The sequence below is a fragment of the Tamandua tetradactyla genome, chromosome 13 (assembly GCF_023851605.1).
Source record: "Tamandua tetradactyla isolate mTamTet1 chromosome 13, mTamTet1.pri, whole genome shotgun sequence".
In the NCBI taxonomy this organism is placed as follows: domain Eukaryota; kingdom Metazoa; phylum Chordata; class Mammalia; order Pilosa; family Myrmecophagidae; genus Tamandua; species Tamandua tetradactyla.
In genome coordinates, this window is record NC_135339.1 from 2,978,287 (window position 1) to 2,997,330 (window position 19,044).

The 19,044-nt window shown below is 42.5% G+C and overlaps 1 long non-coding RNA gene across 1 annotated transcript; it reads left to right on the plus strand.

Moving 5' to 3' along the window:
• Window positions 1–3,833: 3,833 nt before the first annotated feature.
• LOC143653502 (uncharacterized) lies at window positions 3,834–18,804 on the plus strand. Its single transcript, XR_013161334.1, has 4 exons — window positions 3,834–4,039; window positions 9,663–9,734; window positions 11,823–12,412; window positions 15,249–18,804. It is a non-coding gene; the product is annotated as an uncharacterized LOC143653502 (long non-coding RNA).
• Window positions 18,805–19,044: the final 240 nt, after the last annotated feature.

The window sequence follows — 19,044 nt, forward strand, 5'->3', positions numbered from 1 at the left end:
TTAAAATCCGTATAAGACTGGTAAGGGCGATTATCTATTTTTTTTTAAAGCAATTCACTTTAAAAAGTAAAGTTTCATTTATTTATCATGAATTTTAATTTATTTACTTATTAATTGATTTCATTTAGTAATTCAGCACTATTTGAGTTACTTCCTTCAGGCAGGGAACCACAACAGCTGATGTAGATACAGCAATAACTAAGCTAAATTTGGTTCCCTGTCCCTGATTACCGGTAAGCAACAGAGACTGACTCTTGTTAAATAAATTTGAATAATTTCATTTAAAATACCCATGAATGCCTACAAAAAAGACATTTCTAGCAATCAGCAAATATTTACTGAGAACTTATTGGCCTTGTCCTTGATGATATTGGAGAGAATGAGAATGCCATTGTTTCGTCTTTGCTTTTAGAGATACCATCAATATGAGGGATAGGTCACACATTATGCATTTTCAGAAAAGAGTAAAAACTCTCAGGAGCTACATGAAAGGGGGGGGAACCAACAACTTTGAGACCCAAAAAGTTTGATTAAATCACATAGTAATAAAATATAAAGGTCAATATAAAAATAACACAACTTCAATCAATTCTCTAAAATAAATATATACTTAGCACCTGTTAGGAATGCTATACTACTCTAAAAATTGTAAATAAAAGTCAAGCATACTTAAGCCCTAGAAGGAAATTACAGAGCAAACCTCTATGACACCTCTTAAGGCACTTCACCCTTTTGTCCTTGAGATTCCAAGTCCCTGTGCTGGTCACAAATGAGACTTTATAACAAATCACTTTCAAATCGTAGAAGTGGGCTCACAACCGCATTTTAGGCTAAACTTCTGTGATGTGACAAATGGATCAGAGTAAGTCCCAGGTGTACTTACTCAGTCCTCCATTCTGAGAAGCAGGCGCACAGAGTTAAGATGGAAGGCTAAATTATTAGAAGGCTGCAATTTCTTCTGTATATACCAGTCAAACTCCTGACAGCAAAGTGAACAGCAATTAGCAGAGACAAGAATGATCAGAAAACAGGTTCTAAGCCTCCAGGTACAGTCAAGAAAGGTACTGGCCGGCAGCAGAGACTGAGCTCCAGGGCAACTGTTACCAAGAGAGCAAGACTAAGGATTCCGGTTCCTCCTTTCACTTTGCCTAAAGCTGCACCTCGTGATTTGGGGCCACTTAGCTGCACAGGACCACTGAGCAAGTGAAATGTGCCCGGTCCCACTGAAGACCTGACTTGCTGTTGCTGTTTAAATTAAATGGAAAAAAAAACATGGGTGCTCCAGTTGCTGGGAGAAAAGTACGTTTGGAACAACTTGGGTATGTAAATCTATTTTTTCAACTCTATATTTTATGAAATCTAAATACACATTAAGTATTTCTGGGGAAAATTTAGTGGCTACGAAGAGAAGTGCTGTGAATGTAATATATACACTGGATTTTGAAGACAAAGCCCCCAAAAAGGATGCAAAGTGTCTCACTAATTTGATATATTGAGTATATATGAAGTAATATCTTGGGTATACTGAATCAAAGAAAAATATTTTAATTGATTTCGCTTATGTCTTTTGAATGTTTAACATTTGACAACTAGAACATTTTAAATTAGATGTGGTTCACATGATATTTCTGGTTTGAGAGAACTGTTAAAGAAGTAACCTCCACCTCTTCCACATAATTAAATCCACCAGATTCTGGAAGACAAACTCCCCCCAGTGACCCAAATCAACTCTATTACTATCTCTCCTGCTGTTCACATGCATATCCATATCTTCCCTTCACCATGGGAGGATTCCTTGGAGGGAAACTACTGACCATGTTACTGTACAGGGCTGCGCTGTTGTTTCTAGTTGTTTCCAGGCGCACGGTGATGGGCTGCTGTGTTTTCTGGGAGCCCAGTGCCCTCCCTGACAGCACCCATTAACCCCTGTGCTTGTGCTGGAAGGCTGGGGGTTGTATGGCCTGGTGCCAACAAGGAGGGCTCATGGAGATAGTTCAGTGTGTTTGCAGAGCCCAAACTGGCATCTTCTTCTCACTTCTTTTCACAACGCTGCCTGGCCACAACTTCTGTACACTGGTAGTTCTTATCCACCTACAGCCTGAGCTATTTTCACTCTAAAGGCAGCCAGGAATCCAGGACATACCTGGGTCTGCGTAACAGTGCAATGGTATGGCAGGACCCAGTCTAGGTGTGGTGCTTTCAGTGACTACAGTTCAGAGGAGGTTGGGAACCAGGAGGGAACACTGAAATGGCAGATAGAGAAGAGCCAGAGCTGGAGCTTCCACCAGGGTCATGCATGATGTGACACACTCACCACCACCCAGCCAAAAGCAAAAGCAGAAATAACATTTTTATTTTGGATAATTTAAGATCTACAGAAAAGGTGGGAAATAGTACAGAGCGCTTCTTCATGCCCTTCGCCCAGTCTCTCCTATAATTAACATGTTACATAATCATGGAACATTTAAAACTCAGGAATTAACATTGGCACATTACTAACTAAACCACAGGCTTTAATTCGGTATCACCCGTTTTCTCATTAAAGTTCTTTTATTGTCCAATCGCAGACCCAGTATTGCATTAGGATTTGCATTTTTATATGAGTTCTTGTTTCAGTTTACTGTTCATATTAGAAATGTTTGCTTTTGATTTCTCACTCGAGTATAATGTTTTATTTTTTAGCATGAGCTATGTCTAATCCCTATATATGTATATATATATATAAACAGTTACATGGAAACGGCCCATCAACGTAAGGCCAGCAGGGGCATACAGATGGTCAAACAAAGACGGGCTAGTACTTGCTGCAGCTGGGAGACTTCACAGCATGGGAAAAAGATGCTAAGAGGGCTCCTTAAAGGATTTGAGCTTGTCACAGGTGGTTTTGGGGAGGGTTCAAGAAAAGGGGTCTGTTGTGCTGTCCGCGGGGTAAGTCGGTGACTGAGTACTTATAATTTTTATGCAAAAAGCAGAGGAATGGAGCAGGGTGGATTTGTCGCTAGCAGTCAGTCACTCGTGTTAGCGGGGAAGGAAACTTTGGTTATAGTGGAAACTTTGGTTATATAGTGGTGGCTGCACAGCGAGTGTGTCCGGCCATGACCCAGAACGGTTTATTCTCTTCTCCTTTCGTCCATCAGTCCTCATGCGATGTGACCACCCGTGAGGCCGTCTGCGTCCGCCCGGGAACGCCCGCGGAGGCTGGGCGGCCTCGGCTCCCGCGCAGCCCGGATTTAGGGAGTGGAGACGGAGCGCACAGCCAGGGGCCTGTGCGCAGCTGCTTTGGCTTTAGACCCCGACAGCCGCGGCCCCCGATCCTGCTGGTTCTGCGTCTGTGCCGAACAAACAGCTCCCACCAAGAGCCGGGAGCTCCGTCTGCTTCTAAAGGAAAATCGCAGCTGGCCTGGACGCGGCGGGGTCGCCAATGACCGCGCGCTGCTCCGCTCCAGCAGCGAAGGTCGTGGTGACTCTCGGGCCCGCGCTTTCTCCCGAGGCCCGGGCCTGAAGCCAAGCGCTGCGGCGGGAGCAACGCGGCCAGGCGCCGCCGGGACCAAGCGGGGGAGCGCCCCAATCGGGGTCACCCTGCTGGCTTTCAGCAAGGATCCTGAGTCAGGGGCCCACGCGGCTCAGGCGGGGTCGGACGGTCCCGGCACGCCGCGCCCCTCCCCGCGCCGGGCCCGGCTCCCAGCAGGCCACGCGGCCGTTCAGCAGGGGTGTGGGGGGCTGTCGAGGTCCAGGCCGAGAGGTCGACGGGTCCGGGTGGGCCGGAGCGGAGCCAAGGAGCATCGTCAGACCATTGGGCGAGAGCCCCTGGGCCCCGCCCTCCTGCCCCACCCCAGACATCGGCCCCGCCCCCTTCCTGCCGACCAATCCAGGGCCCGGATTCTCCTCCATCGAGGCCCCCTGCCGGGTGGGAAGGTTTCCATGGTGATGGTAAGGCAGCGTCCACTCCCTTGGCCTCAACTGCCAAGTCCGGCGCATTCCAGCCTCCTCCTCTCGGTGTGGACATGGAGAGCGGGAGCGTGGAGACGCGGAGCTCGCGGTGAGGGGCGGCCAGGGGCTGAGGGCCGCAAGCCCGGGGCCGAGCGGGGGCTGCGAGAAGTAGGGTGGGGCCTGCAGGTCTGGGGTGGGGGGCGGGTGGGGAAAGGGGTGTGGTGGCTGAGGGGCTGCAGAGGGAGGGAGCGGGCGACCCACCCCGGGAGATGAGGCTCGAGAATCAGAAGGGGCCGAGCGAGGAAGAGCTTCCCCAGGGTAAGGAAGTTCGGGGATTCTGCAGGAGTGGGCACCCCAGGCCCTGGGGGTGGGACACAGCCGAGCCCGCCTGCAGGAACACTGCCCAGGACTTTGGTCCCGGAATGGGGAAAGAGGCTCTTTTAATTTTTTTTTTTTTTTGTCGTTGGCATTGTTTTTCTAATCAAAGCAATGCCTTCTCATATTCAAGAAGTCTCAGGCTTGCACAATGCCTGTATTACCAAAACAGTCCCTCCTGCATCTTCCTCCATTTTCTGCTCTCAGAGGAAACATTTTTCTAACCTTTGAACAGTTCTTCTCTGGAGGTTTTAACTCTTCCTCTTGTAGCAGCATCTCTTCGCTGAGCTCTTCTTTTATCAGCTTCCCTAAATGGGTATCCTTTGGTCTGAGGTATCTCCTAAATGGTTTCCTTGGCCTCCTGGCCATACTTTTTCCGCGGAGTGTGTGTTGTCAGCCATTTTCTTTTTCTTTTTCTAGTCACACCCTTGAATACAGTCTGTACTGATTACTTTCAATTTTTTTTTGCAAGGGCAGGCCCGGGAATCGAACTCGGGTCTCCGGCATGTCAGGCGAGAGCTCTGCCTGCTGAGCCCCTGTGGCCCGCCCATGATACCTTTTTGATAACTCACTTTAGGATTAAACGGAATTTAGCAGGTAGTGGGCGTGGGTCCAGAGCTTTGTCTCCGGCTCTCATATTTTCTTTCTGATCAACAGTTTTATATGTATTTTTTCCCATTTGAAAAGTAAGTAATAAGACATCCAAGGTCTGTATCCACCACTTACCTTAAAACTCTTATCTTTGTGAGCCTTTTGTTGTCCGACTTATCCCAGCTCCTTCCTTCACCAGGGGGTAACCACTCACCTGAATTTTATACTTGTTAATTACTTGCTTCCCTTTGTAAATTGACTGAAGTTATTTATATTCCAGAAGAAATGTATTAGTTTGCCTGTCCTTGGACTTTATATACAGGTGGCTTCATACTGTACATTTTCTTCAGGGTCTTTCTTTTGTTAGTCAGTGTTATCTTCAAGGGGTTATTCCAGGTTCAAGCATGAAGCTGTAATTTTTTTTTTGTACTGTTTTATAGCATTCCATTTAATAAGTTGGCCACAACTAATTTCTCCACTGTTTTGCTAAAAGTTGTTTAGGTTGCCTCCAGTTTGGGATATCACAAACAGTGGTGCTCTGAAGGAGCATGTCACTCCTGGGGCACATGGAAAAGAGTTGCTTCAGGCTTCAAATCTAGGAAGGGAACTGTGGGGTCTTAGGCGTCACCCACATTAACTTCATCACATAACTACACTCTCCAAAAAAAGTTGTACCAATTAACCTCAAAAAACCCCAGTGGAATTACTGGCTCATATAGTAAGTGTATGTTTAACTTTATAAGAAATTGACAATCTGTTCCAGTGTTTATCGCATTTCGCATTTCCATAAGCAACATATGAGAGCTCCAGTTTTCTTTTAGTTCATTAAAAATTGTATGTTCTGCACAACATTATTTCAATTTCTCTGCTACATGGACACCTCTGTGGAAATTTCAAGACAAGGCTATAGTGGACCAATCCAGAACTTCTAAACATTTCTGGAGAAATGTTACCAACATACAAATGCCTACTTTTAAAATATTTTTTTTGAGGGGGGAATGCATGGGTCAGAAATCAAGCCCGGGTCTCCTGCATGACAGGTGAGCATTCTTGTACTGAAAGACCTGTGCACCCTACTTCTATATGTATACCCTACTTGTATAATTTAAAAATGTTTTTCTCTAGGAAACCATTTCTTAGTTTATTAAACTAAAAATGGAAGTAGTTTACTCAGTCATTAAATATATGCGTGAAAATAGCAAAAAATTGAACCATGTATCTAAACTTCCTTTCCAAGGCAGACTGCACTGACCCAGAAAATGTCTTAAAATACAAGGTTACCTACCTGTCTGTTGAATATCTACTTTTCTGCAGTACATGAATGGCATATATATATGTATAAAACATTTTTGAAATTATCTTTTTTTTTTTGCATGGGCAAGCACTGGGAACCGAACCCCTATCTCCGGCATGGCAGGCGAGAACTCTGCCGCTGAGCCACTGTTGTCCTTGTGAAATTATCTTTTAATTGAAAATGCAATATATATTAATATAGAAAAGGTGTTGGTAAATGTGAAAATCAACATAAATGCACAATAATGCAGTGCAAATTAAATATTTGCTAAGGGGATGTAGGAAAATAAAGTGATTTAAGGTTAGGCTGATAATGAGTAGAAGTTTACCGGAACAAGCAAATCTTATTGTAGAAAATTTAAAGTTTTCTAAATCCATGGATTTGGGTTGTCAAGAGAAAAGATAATCAATTCATTTATCAAACCTTTACTGAGTACTTACTGTGTGGTAGGCCCACTCGAGGCACCAAAGATAGAGCAGCAAACAAAATATTGTAGAACTGGAACAGCAGGTCCTCATCCAGGGAGAATTTGATAGGAGCAGAGAAAGAGATGAGTGAAAATAGAAATGAAATAGAAAGGAAAAGAGCTGGTTTGGACTTATACTGAAAGACTGTAAGTACTAGGATGTTTCTACGCAGAGAGACATGCTGTAAAAATGTCTGCTGTGAACTGGATTCTTTCTGTTACTTGGGTTAGCACCCCCTAGCCTCCTAGGTAACTTGATAATTACTAGTATAAAACAGACAAAATAAATAGTGCACATGGGAAGATTCCCAGCTGAGGTGTGTGGTGAGCAGGAAGGGCTAGCAAAGGCTTAAATCTTGTCTCCTTCTGTATTTCTAAGATTTGATCTCATTTGTTATCTTCAGTCTCTTCCTATGGGGTTTCCGTCTACCTTGCAATGAGGCTTTCCAGTGTTGTGCCCTTGGTTTCCTCCTGCCCTATGCTGTGCTCTTTAACAGGACTGAATAGCCCTTACTTTCATAGCTCCAGTGTGCCTGACCAGTTGGCAGTGTACCGCTGTCCAGTTTTCTGATTCCCATCCGGGTTGGGACAAGAATGTGCTTAAACAAGCTCACTAGAGGTAGACAGCACGTCGGCGGGCTCTTGCGAGTTCATGTGGACTCAGCACACCCGGTGGTCTGCGCTGTGAACTCTGGCTGCAAGATGTTTTTCTTTTCACCCAAGCTGGACCCTTGTTTGTTTTTACCTCTCATAGTAGGAGAGGTCAGTGCCTGTGGCTGCTGGGGAACCTCCCCTGCACCGGCTCCCACCCTTATCCTTTTATGTAAACGTGAACTTGGAAAACGAATGACTTTTTTTCTGACCACTTAATTTGCAATGGATATAACTCTTTCAGCTGTTGAGTTTTTGTTCTTTTGTCTCCCATGTTGTTGTATGAACATTTATCCTATTCAAACGGTTGCTTTTTCCTGGCTACCAGGATGTGCTGCCTGTGCTCCGCTGGTGAGAATTCTTGGGCACTAGTAGGAGTACACTGCTGGGTCGCGTGTTACTCACCTGCCTTATCTCCTCCTGGATAGCTTCCAGGGGTAATTATTTCCAATCTGAATTTTGGAATTTTATTTTTTTAATATATTGTTTACATTTCTGGCATCACTACTGTTTATTGTATCCTAGGCCTTCCTCTTAGAATCAGCTTATGATTTAGATAGATGACATCCGTAATAATTCTTTAAAATAGTGTTCCTAGGTCAAAATAATTCTGCATCTAGGCCTTACAAAGAGCTGATTTTTTTTTTGAATTGAGAATTTTAGGCCCAAAATTATGTTCCTTTAGCATATGGAAGCCATATGCTTCTTGGATTCTTGTGAGCACTGTAGCTGACCTGATTCTGGCCATGAGTGCTGATATGTTCATTATTCCTTTTTATTTTCACCAAAAATTGTTTTAAGGGTAAAGTAGATGGTTGCTCCCGATCACAGGGCATTAGGAACAATTATTTTACTGGCTCAATTAATTATAACGTAATGACATAGTGGGTAAAAATTGAGGAGGTTCAATCAAGATGAAATTTAACTTCCATCAGCAGTCATAGTCTGTGAAAATATTCCTCCTACCGTAAATATGTAAACAAGTATTGTTAAGTGTAAGAGTTTTATTATAATTAAGACTATCACAGAAGAGTTCAGATTTTTCATAAATATATGGATTGACTATAAATCTAACAACAAGATCCCTTACCTTAACCTAATATTTATATTTATATACCTAGAATGTTCAGTATTCTCCTGTACATGATTTTAATCTATAACTCACATTTTTCTCCAGCTTGGAGAAATTATCTTATTATTTCTTAGAGTACTGCCCTGCCAAATCTGTCTCTTCTCTTCTAGAACACATACTAGTTGGCCACTAGAAATCCTAGCTTTGTTCTTTAAAACCAAAAATCACACTTTTCCTTTGGCCCTGCATTCTAGAACATTGACCTGATCATTCAGCTGACTCTTGCACTTCAAATTTCCCTCCATTCTGCTATTCATACTGTGAATGTTTTTTTTCTTTCATATTTTGATACTTTTAACATCACAGATTCCTTATTTGTTCTTTTTCATAACATTTTTTCTTTCATAGATGTCTTGTCCACTCTTATTTCTCTGATGATGTTATGTAAACTTTCAAAATCCCCGTTTTTTCCACATTGGCTTGATGTTTTCACTGATAGCTGTGTCCTTACATTGGGTGATGCTCTTTGGGGTGTAGGTTTTCCTTGGCTGTTGTGTGTGTTTCTCTGCTTAGCGTTCGTGCTGGCCTGACTCTAAGGGCCAGCTCTACCTGTTTACCTATATTCTTTATTGATGATGGGATGGATGTGCAGGGGGGTCTGGGATTCCCAAGGCTTCCCGGCTGTCTGGTCACTGCACTGCCTCACTACCCACCCTCGGCCTGGGAGTGAGCAGTTCCAGTTCTCTAGGTACAAGGGGGCAGGGCCTCAGAACTCAGCCCCCACTTGGAGCTGCCCACAGCAGTTCACCTGTCGTCCCCTACAGGGTTCTGTATGGCCGAGCCAGCCTGGTGGGCCCCATTTTCTTTGAATTCCTCAAAATTTCATGTCAATTGACTGTGACCTTTCTCATTTTTCAGCAATGATACACATTTATATTTTTAAAAATATCTCCTGTCATTTCTGTGGATTTTTGTCAGAGAGGACATGGCAGGGCGTGCTCTGAAAGCCATTTTGCTTCTGTTCAATTGTGCACACTCTACCTGTGAGAAGTGTTAGGTAGTGCTTGGGGTGCGGATGAGGTGGGAGTGGTTGAACAAGCTTTGCAATCAGAGAGACCCGGGAATTAAACCCCAGCTCCAAAATGTCTTGTATAAGCCATTTTATTTAATTCTACTCATCCTTACCTTTACCTGTAAAATGGAAGAAACAATGTTTACTGTGTATTCATCTTGTAAATATTAAATGAAAAAGTTTGTAAGCTGATTTTTTGCTTTCTTTTCAGCCACAGGAACCTGCCCACTGAGCTGCTGAAGCCTGCACTGTTAAGTATCCATGATGCTGGATCCCTAGAGAGGTGAAGGATGAAGCTGCATGGCTTGCTCTAGATTTGTACTGATGACATGCAGAATTTCCTCTCTGACTCCAAAATTGAAAAATCAGGCATTCTTTTCATCTACGCCAAGGAAGGCAGATGGAGTGGTGGGGATTTTGTTGAATTCTAATCAAAGTTTATACCAAATGGCCCTGAAAAAGGATAGAGAAACTGTGGGACACAGGTGTACTGAAATATTCAAGTTCTACAGAACCAAAATGGATTGGGGCCTAACGTACAGTGATGCTTTTAGTTAAGATAGTTCAAGTTGGTACAACTTGTTTTATAGGAAAACTCCACTTTCTGTCTAACCAAGGAATAATTAATGGCTGTTATTTGCAGAGGTTTATACTTTAAGCGATTACTTAGAGTTAATATACTATAGCAACTGAAATTTAAATTGTGCTGTTAGGAGACTGGTGTTATTTAATTTATGCCCTCTCCAGTGTAGGGATTGAAGCATTCTGTTGACTCTGGATGTTGAATTGCCACCTGTTGGCCATGACTATTATATATTTAAAATTCTTAGTGCTTTATACTTTGTGTATATCTTTTGTATCAATTTAAAGCAATTGTTTAATAAATTTTTCCTAATATTGCAATTGTTTAATAAATTTTTCCTAATATTGACCAGAAAAACCCCAAACAGGCAAAATAAGGACTGCCTTGATACTAAAGTGCCGTCACATTTTATGGGAATTCAAATCAGATATCACACAAAATTAAAATAATAGGAATAAATATTTTTAAGTTTTAATCAGTTATCTTAATATTTTAAAAATTGTCAAGAATCATAGAACTTCAGAAAACTCCTTAATAGTAAAATAGGGACTGTGTTTGTTGTTAGTATATGTGATCCCCTTTAAGTAGCACTTAAGACTTAACGTCCTTGCTTGCCAGTTTCTTAAACGTGTTTTGTTTGCTTTTGAAACTTTTGTGACTGATTTGCTGACTTGTGTTCCTATATTAATACTCCGGTTTATTACACTTCAAAATATTTAATAATAATTCTCAAAATTTAACAGTTAAAAAAAAAAGCAATCCAGTTAGAAAATGTTCAAAAGACACAGAGAGACATCTCACTTAAGAGGATGTAAAGATGTCAAATAAGCATGTGAAAAGCTGCTCAACATTGTTAGCCATTAGAAAAATGCAAGTTAAGACCACAGGCTCCCAGGATTCGTCAGGACTTGACATCATGGGATTGAGAAAGCCTTCTTGACCAAAAGGGGGAAAGAGAGAAATGACACCAAGTAAAGTTTCAGTGGCTAAGAGATTTCAAACAGAGAGGTTATCTTGGAGGTTATTCTTATGCATTATATAGGTGTCCCTTTTTAGTTTATGGTGTATTGGAGTGGCTGGAAGGAAGACCTGAAATTGTTGAGCTGTGTCCCAGTAGCCTTGATTCTTTTTTTAATATTTTTATTGATAAATTTTAACATACAAACACACAAACATTCTTAACCACAAAAAATTCCATACATGGTGTACAGTCAGTAGCCCACAATATCTTCACATAGTTGTGTATTCATCACTATGATCATTTTTTTAGAACATTTGCATCACTCCAGAAAAAGAAATAAAAAGAAAAAAAAACTCATACATTGCATACCCCTTACCCGTACTGCTCAATGACTACTAGTATTTCCATCTACCCAATTTATTTTAACCTTTGTCCCCCGTTATTTATTTTCTTACCCTTTTTTTTTTACTTCTCCATACCCTAGATAAAAGGAGCATCAGACACAAGGTTTTCACAGTCACACAGTCACATTGTAAAAGCTATATCATTATACAATCATCTTCAAGAAACAAGGCTGTTGGAACACAGCTCAACAATTTCAGGTACTTGCCTCTGGTCACTCCAATACACCATACACTAAAAAGGGATATCTATATAATGTATAAGAAAAACCTCCAGGATAACCACTCAGCTCTATTTAAAATCTCTCAGCCACTGAAACTTTATTTTGTTTCAAGTCTCTCTTCCCATTTTTGGTCAAGAAGACTTTCTCAGTGTTTTGATGCTGGGTCCTAACTTATCCCAGTCTTTCTGTCCCCTGTTGTCAGGGAGATTTGCACCTCTGGGAGTCACGCCCCATGCAAGAGGGTGTTGGGGACCGGAGGCTAGCCTAAGATGGCGACTGAGCTAACATGGCCACCCTGGCTGATGCAACAGCACCTACTTAGTACAACAAGGTTCTTCACGGAAATAAGTTCCCGCCGGGTCTTTCCCGCCGGCGCGAATTCCCCACCAATTATCTAACCAGTCCTCCCCGCCGGCGCGAACTCCCTCCTATCATAATGCCCTACATACCCTACTCCCTCCCCAAGCCGGTATATATACACCTGGCTTGGTTAATAAAATTTGCAGCTTGATCAGAATCCTGTCTTGCTGTCCTTCTTGCGTCTCTCTGTCCCATAGCCATTCTTCCCTCAGCAGGTGGCGGACCCCGTTGACTGTCCTGCGGGTCAGGACATTTGGCGCCCGACGTGGGCCTCGACCGCTAGCTGAGAGATAGAAGCGTCGCGCGCCGAAAAATGAGGAGGGCCCTCCCATAACCCCGGACTGCCACAGAACTAACTCGCCTGTGAACGCAGCCCCGGCGACACTGCCTCGCGCCGACGGACGAACCAAGAGAAGAGCGAAGGATCACGCAGTAAGTCACTTTCATTTTCATTTAAAAAATTCACTATGGGACAGGAATCTAGTACACATGAGCTTTACGTGAGACAATTAAAAGAAACCCTCAAGACGCGAGGAGTGAGAGTTAAGAAAAAGGACCTTAGAAATTTCTTTCAGTTTGTTTATCAAACCTGTCCATGGTTCCCTGCTGACGGGACCATAGACCAAAAATGCTGATCGAGAGTAGGAGATTGTTTAAAGGACTACTATAAAACTTTCGGGCCGGAAAAGGTACCAGTTACAGACTTCAATTATTGGAACTTAATCAATGAGGCCATAAAAACTTCCCCTTCAGACCCTGAAATACTACAGCTTTGTAGAGAGGGAGAAAATGCCTTAAAAGATGCACGTCCCCTCTCCAGACCCCACTCAGAATGTAATTCTGTAGTTACAAAATAATCCCCTCCTTAACTCCCTGCAAACCGCCAGTCAGGCGCTCTCCTCTCTCTCTCTAATGACTAACCAAAATAAGCCCTCTAACCCCCGCTGTGCCCGTTACACTTTTCCGGTCCTCCGTAGCCAGCAAAAGGCAAGGTCAGAAACTTCCAAGCCTCAGTCTGAACAGGAAAGCAGTGAGGGGGAAGGGAGCGAGAAAGCTAATGATGAGGACGAAATAAAATCCAAATGTAGCCGCGAGCGGGAGGAAACACCCCGAACCAATAAATACAAAAGGATTAATCTAAAATATTTAAAAGAACTAAAAAAAGCTGTGCATAATTATGGAGCAACTGCCCTTTTACTCTGGCTTTGCTAGACAATATTAGCGAAACGGAGCTTACTCCAAATGATTGGTCACAGCTCGCCAGAGCCACCCTATCAGGTGGCGATTTCCTGCTATGGAAAGCGGATTATGAGGAGCAGTGTAAAAGGTATGCTGAAAGCAACATCTTAAAAGACAGCACAAAATCTTGGTCGTTAAAAAAGCTTCTAGGGTCAAGTCCTTATCATCTTAATTCTACCCAGGCACAATACCCCCGAGGACTTGGTCTCCAGGTGCAGTCCGCCGCCATTAAAGCATGGAGGCTACTTCCCCAAAAGGGGGCTCTCACCTCCTCTTTATTGAAAATAGTTCAGGGCCCCAATAAGCCGTATACTGACTTCCTCAGTCGGCTACAGACCGCAGCCCAGTGCATTCTTGGTGATCAGGAAAGCGAAAGCGATTTTATCAAGCATCTCGTTTATGAAAATGCTAACACCGCCTGTCAGGCGGCAATCTGCCCTTTTCGTAATACTGACCTCTCCAATTATATTAAACTTTGTAACAAAATAAATCATAATACTCAAGCAATATTAGCTGTCTTACAAAATCGCACTGAAAACAACGGCCCCATCTGTTTTAATTGTAACAAATCGGGTCATTATTAAAAAAATTGCCCCTACGCATTATTTTTAAATAATGAAATATGGAATAAAGCCTAAACTAATATAATAAGTGCTGAGGGTTTGTAAAAATAGAAATTATGGTTAAAATCAAGAAAGATTTAATGAGTCTAAAATGACAATGTTTTCTTGAACTTTTAGCCTGTTATAATGAAAAGATATAAAAAGATTCTAAATAATTAGTTAGAAAGCAAAGAGTCTGTGTTTTATCAAAATAACTTACGTTAACTTTTGTCATGTTGTTATCTGTATAAAAAATACTGATTTTCTCCTGGGTATCATTATACTGGCAAAAAGTGCTTCTTTTCTTGCCCTAAACCAGGTGGCTTAATCTATTAATCTAAGTACTATTACTATAAATGAGTCTATTACTGGCTAAATCATATTCAAATCATATAAATACCTATATTCCTTTAAGCCAAAATATCTTAAGACTTTGTCCAATCTTTATATAAACTACATATGTATAAGCTAAATTTATCCCAAGATAACCATGGCTTATATTGGAAGCAGATCAGATTTGAGGGTTGAATGCAAGGAAAAAATATACTTGTGGAGTCTTTTTTGTTCACCTGATGTTGCCATTACATGCAACTGATATTGCTATCACATGACCTTGATAAAAAATAGTTAAAATGTACACTCTAGCCGGGAGGACTGGCTATCCCCCCAGAAAGAGGTGTACTTTAATAAAGATATCTAGGTCCCAGGAAGCTCCTCTTGGTCCCTAGCCAGTTCCCAGAGGACCCAACTGGGCCCCGTCATGTAAGCAAACCGAAATTTGGCCACTATTGTGAGAAAATACCATAAAAACTGCATGCAATAAATTTAAAATTAGCAAAAATGCACAACCAATTATAAAAAATCCACATTCCTGCATTCCTTTTAAATCAATCCAATGAATTCAATTTAAAAAATCTGGTCATTTGCTATGGGTACATGTCACTATTGACACTCTGCATTCATTTTTGCTACCTGCCACTTTAGGGATTCCTAATTATATATTACAAAACTTGCTTGATATTTTACAAGGAAATTCTGATTTATTAAGCAAAAGGCAGTTAACAGCTGCAGCTGAACAAGAGTTACAATTAATTGAACAATGCATTCAAAAAAGACAGCTTGTTCAAATAAATCTAAAAAGTCCTGTTGATTTTATTATTTTCTTTACCTTGCAATCTCCCACAGGCCTATTTTAGATCTATTTGAACACAATTCGCCAAGGTCCTCTGGAAAGATCCATTGGATAACACTTGGTGAGGACCAGATCCGGTCCTGATACGGGGCAGAGAATCAGTGTATATATATTCTAGGGAATTAATTCAGACAAATGGTTACCAGAGCAATTAACAAAACAAATAAACAATAACAATCTGTCCAGGGCAAAAAGGTTGCCCTGAGAAGGCATTTTTCTCTCTTTCTTTCTCCAGCACAGCTGAAGCTACTAATAAACCAGCAAGCCCTGCTATAACCTATTCAACGACGGCTAAGCTGACAGACGACTGAAGTCTAAGAATCCATCTACTGGTGTTGCTGGTCTAGGCACCGGTATCGCCTCAATCACCCTCCAACAACAAAGCCTCTCAGCCTAAGAGCTGTAATAGACGAGGACTTAACCTGTATTGAAACTTCCATCACCCACCTTGAAAAGTCCCTTACATCCCTATCAGAAATAGTTCTCCAAAATAGAAGAGGGCTAGACCTGCTGTCAGGATGACCGGAAGCCAGAAAAATTTCTAACCCTGCTAGCTTCCTCCCTTGGTTAAGTTTATAGACAGCCTTTATTAGAATGGCTTTGTTAATATCTCCCCCTAAACTTATCACCTTATGCTTGCTCCTAAAATATACTTTTGGTGGCTGGGATGACCCACAAGCCCTCCAAAAGCTAAGAAACAAACTCTACGGTTCTGCGTGCGAATGCAACGAAATAGTTACCTGCCCCCCCTTGACGAGAACATACACATTGCGGCAGAATTGTGGGAAGAAAATAGCCTACCTATTAACTGGCCAAGCCAATCAAGTAGGCAACAGCCAGAGATGGGTCTGCCTTACGATCCCTGATCTAACACCCCCCATTAATGGGGTACTGCCTAAGTGTAAGTGTTCCTCAATACGTCCCTCTCTTCATGCCCAATGCTATACAACATATTCGCAGTGCCAATTAAATGGCCAGACTTACTATTTTACAAAACTTGCTTGCAAAGAATTAGGGTTTAAGCTGGCTGAGGGAATTAGCAGCTCTAAGTTCCAACTCAGTGACTGTGGCGGACGTGATGCCCAAATAGGGAAAGAGGTGTGCTGGCCAGCTAAACCCCCAATACACGTGTCAGACGGAGGGGGACCCCAAGATCAAGCTAGGGAGCTCATAACTGAAAAACTAATATAAGCAATCATTGATCATTTGTATCCTCAGCTCCATTATCACCCCCTAGCGAAAATAAAAGTCCACGATTTAGATCTTGACCCCCAAACATATGATATTTTAACCACCACCTGGAAATTACTCAATATGTCCCAGCCAAGTTTAGCATCTGATTGCTGGCTTTGCCAATGAATGGGAGGCCCCCTGCCCCTTGCCTTAGCACCACCCAATAATACCTATAGCAACTTTTCTAGTTCTTGCAGTATCTCCATACCTTTCCGAGTGCTGATTGAGTTCAAAAACAGCACTCTCTGTTTCTCCTCGCCATCCACTAATGATAGTAATGAGATAGATCTCGGTGTGCTCCCTATTAGTTGTCTGAAAACAATGTCTCTTCCCCCCTCTGTCCCACTAACAGCACTGTATTCGTATGTGGTAATAGCCTTGCTTATACTGCACTCCCACAAAATTGGACTGGATTATGTGCCCTAAGTATACTCCTTCCTAATATCGATATCATCGATGGGCAGGAGCCAGTGCCTGTTCCTAGATTAGACCTTATTGCTGGCCGCCAGAAAAGAGCCGTACAAATGCTCCCTCTCCTGGCTACGATGGGCATTGTAGGAGCCTTAGGTACGGGAACTGCTGGCATAGGAGTCTCACTCACACAATATACTAAATTATCCAAACAATTGATTGGAAATGTACAAGCTTTATCAAGTACCATTCAAGACGTGCAAGACCAGTTAGATTCTCTTGCCGAGGTAGTCCTACAAAACCGTAGGGGGCTAGATTTATTAACTGCAGAAAAAGGGGGGATATGTTTGGCTTTACAGGAACACTGCTGCTTCTATGCGAATAAGTCCGGCCTCGTCAGAGACAAGATTAAGACGCTGCAGGAAGAATTGGAGAAAAGAAGACGAGACCTGGCTGAATCTCCTCTATGGGGCGCTTTTAATGGACTATTGCCTTACCTCCTCCCTATATTAGGCCCTCTGCTCACTCTGCTCCTTGTAATATCTGTTGCACCCGCTATTATTAGGAAAATACTCCAGCTTGTAAAGGATCAAGTTAACTCAGCCCTAGGGAGGCCCATTCAGGTGCATTACTAAAGGCTCCATCTCCAGGACCAGAGTGTAACCCTGGAAGGCCAAGAAAACATCTACCCTCTGTAAATTCCCCCCTCCTACAGGAGCAGCATACCACTCGAAAGTATGCTTCTAGCTTATGCTATGATTGGTACCGCTGGGTGCAAGGCAAAGCACTGCAAAGGAGGGCCAGAACAATCAAAGGCCGCTTTCGAGCTCCTTGAGAAGTATGCCTCATTTGCATAGGGGTTCGCTCTGCAAAAATTCCCCTCCCCAGAAAAACAGAGCCACAAACAACTTGGGGAATGAGGCCTCTACTTCCCCCAGCAAAGGTTAATGCCAAAAGAATGCTTAATCAGCATCCTTCCTCCATCCTTTTGAAAAACAAAGGGAGGAGATGTTGGGGACCAGAGGCTAACCTAAGATAGCGATTGAGCCAACATGGCCACCCCGGCTAATGCAATGGCATCTATATAGTACAACAAGGTTCTTCACGGAAATAGGTTCCCGCCGGCGCGAATTCCCCACCAATTATCTAACCAGTCCTCCCCGCCGGCGCGAACTCCCTCCTATCATAATGCCCTACATACCCTACTCCCTCCCCAAGCCGGTATATATACACCTGGCTTGGTTAATAAAATTTGCAGCTTGATCAGAATCCTGTCTTGCTGTCCTTTTTGCGTCTCTCTGTCCCATAGCCATTCTTCCCTCAGCAGGTGGCGGACCCCGTTGACTGTCCTGCGGGTCAGGACAAGAGGGAAGGCAGTGAGTTCACATACTGAGTTGGCGTAGAGAGAGAGGCCTGGCATCTGAGTAACAAAAGAGTTCTCTGGGGGTAATTCTTAGACCTAATTTTAAGTAGGCTTAGCCTATCCTTTGCAGGAATAAGTTTCACAGGGGTGAACCCCAAGATCGAGGGCTCAGCCTATTGATTTGGTTGTCTCCACTACTTGTGAGAATATCAGAAATTATCCAAATGGGGAAGTTGAATATTACCTCCTTTCTCCCCAGTGCTCTAAGGGACCTTGCAAATACTTTTTTATTCACTGCCCGATTACTCTGGGATATATTGGGGCATCATACACTTGGAAAAATCAACAAAGTCTCAACGCCCCATTCAAGAGTCCATGTACTTATGGTGTTCCAGGAGCTTTGATTGTTGAAGATGATTGTATAAGATAATAGCTTTTACAGTGTGACTGTGGTTGTGAAAACCTTGTGTCTGTTGTTCCTTTTATCCAGGGTATGGACAGATGAGTAAAAAAATATGGATAAAAAAATAAATAATAGGGGGATAAGGGGTAGATTGAAATACTAGTGGTTAATGAGAGGGAGGGGTAAAGGGTATGGTATGTGATATTTTTTCTTTTCTCTTTTTATTTTTCTGAAGTGATGCAAATGTTCTAAAAATAATCATGGTGATGAATACACAGCTAAGTGATGATACTGTGAGCCATTGATTGTACAACCTGTATGCACGGTATGAGTATGATTTGTCAATAAAAATATTAAAAAAAAAAACCACAGGAGTTATCATTATATTCCTACTAGAAGAGATAAAATAAAAAACAATGAGGACGGGCCACGGTGACTCGGCAGGCAAGAATGCTTGCCTGTCATGCCAGAGGACCTGGGTTCGATTCCCGATGCCTGCCCATGTGAAAAAAAAAAACCAAAACAATAAAAAATAATAATAGTGACAAGATCAAATGCTGGCAAGGATATGGAGCAATGAGAGATTTGTGGAGACGGAAGAGTCTGTACCCACATGGTGGT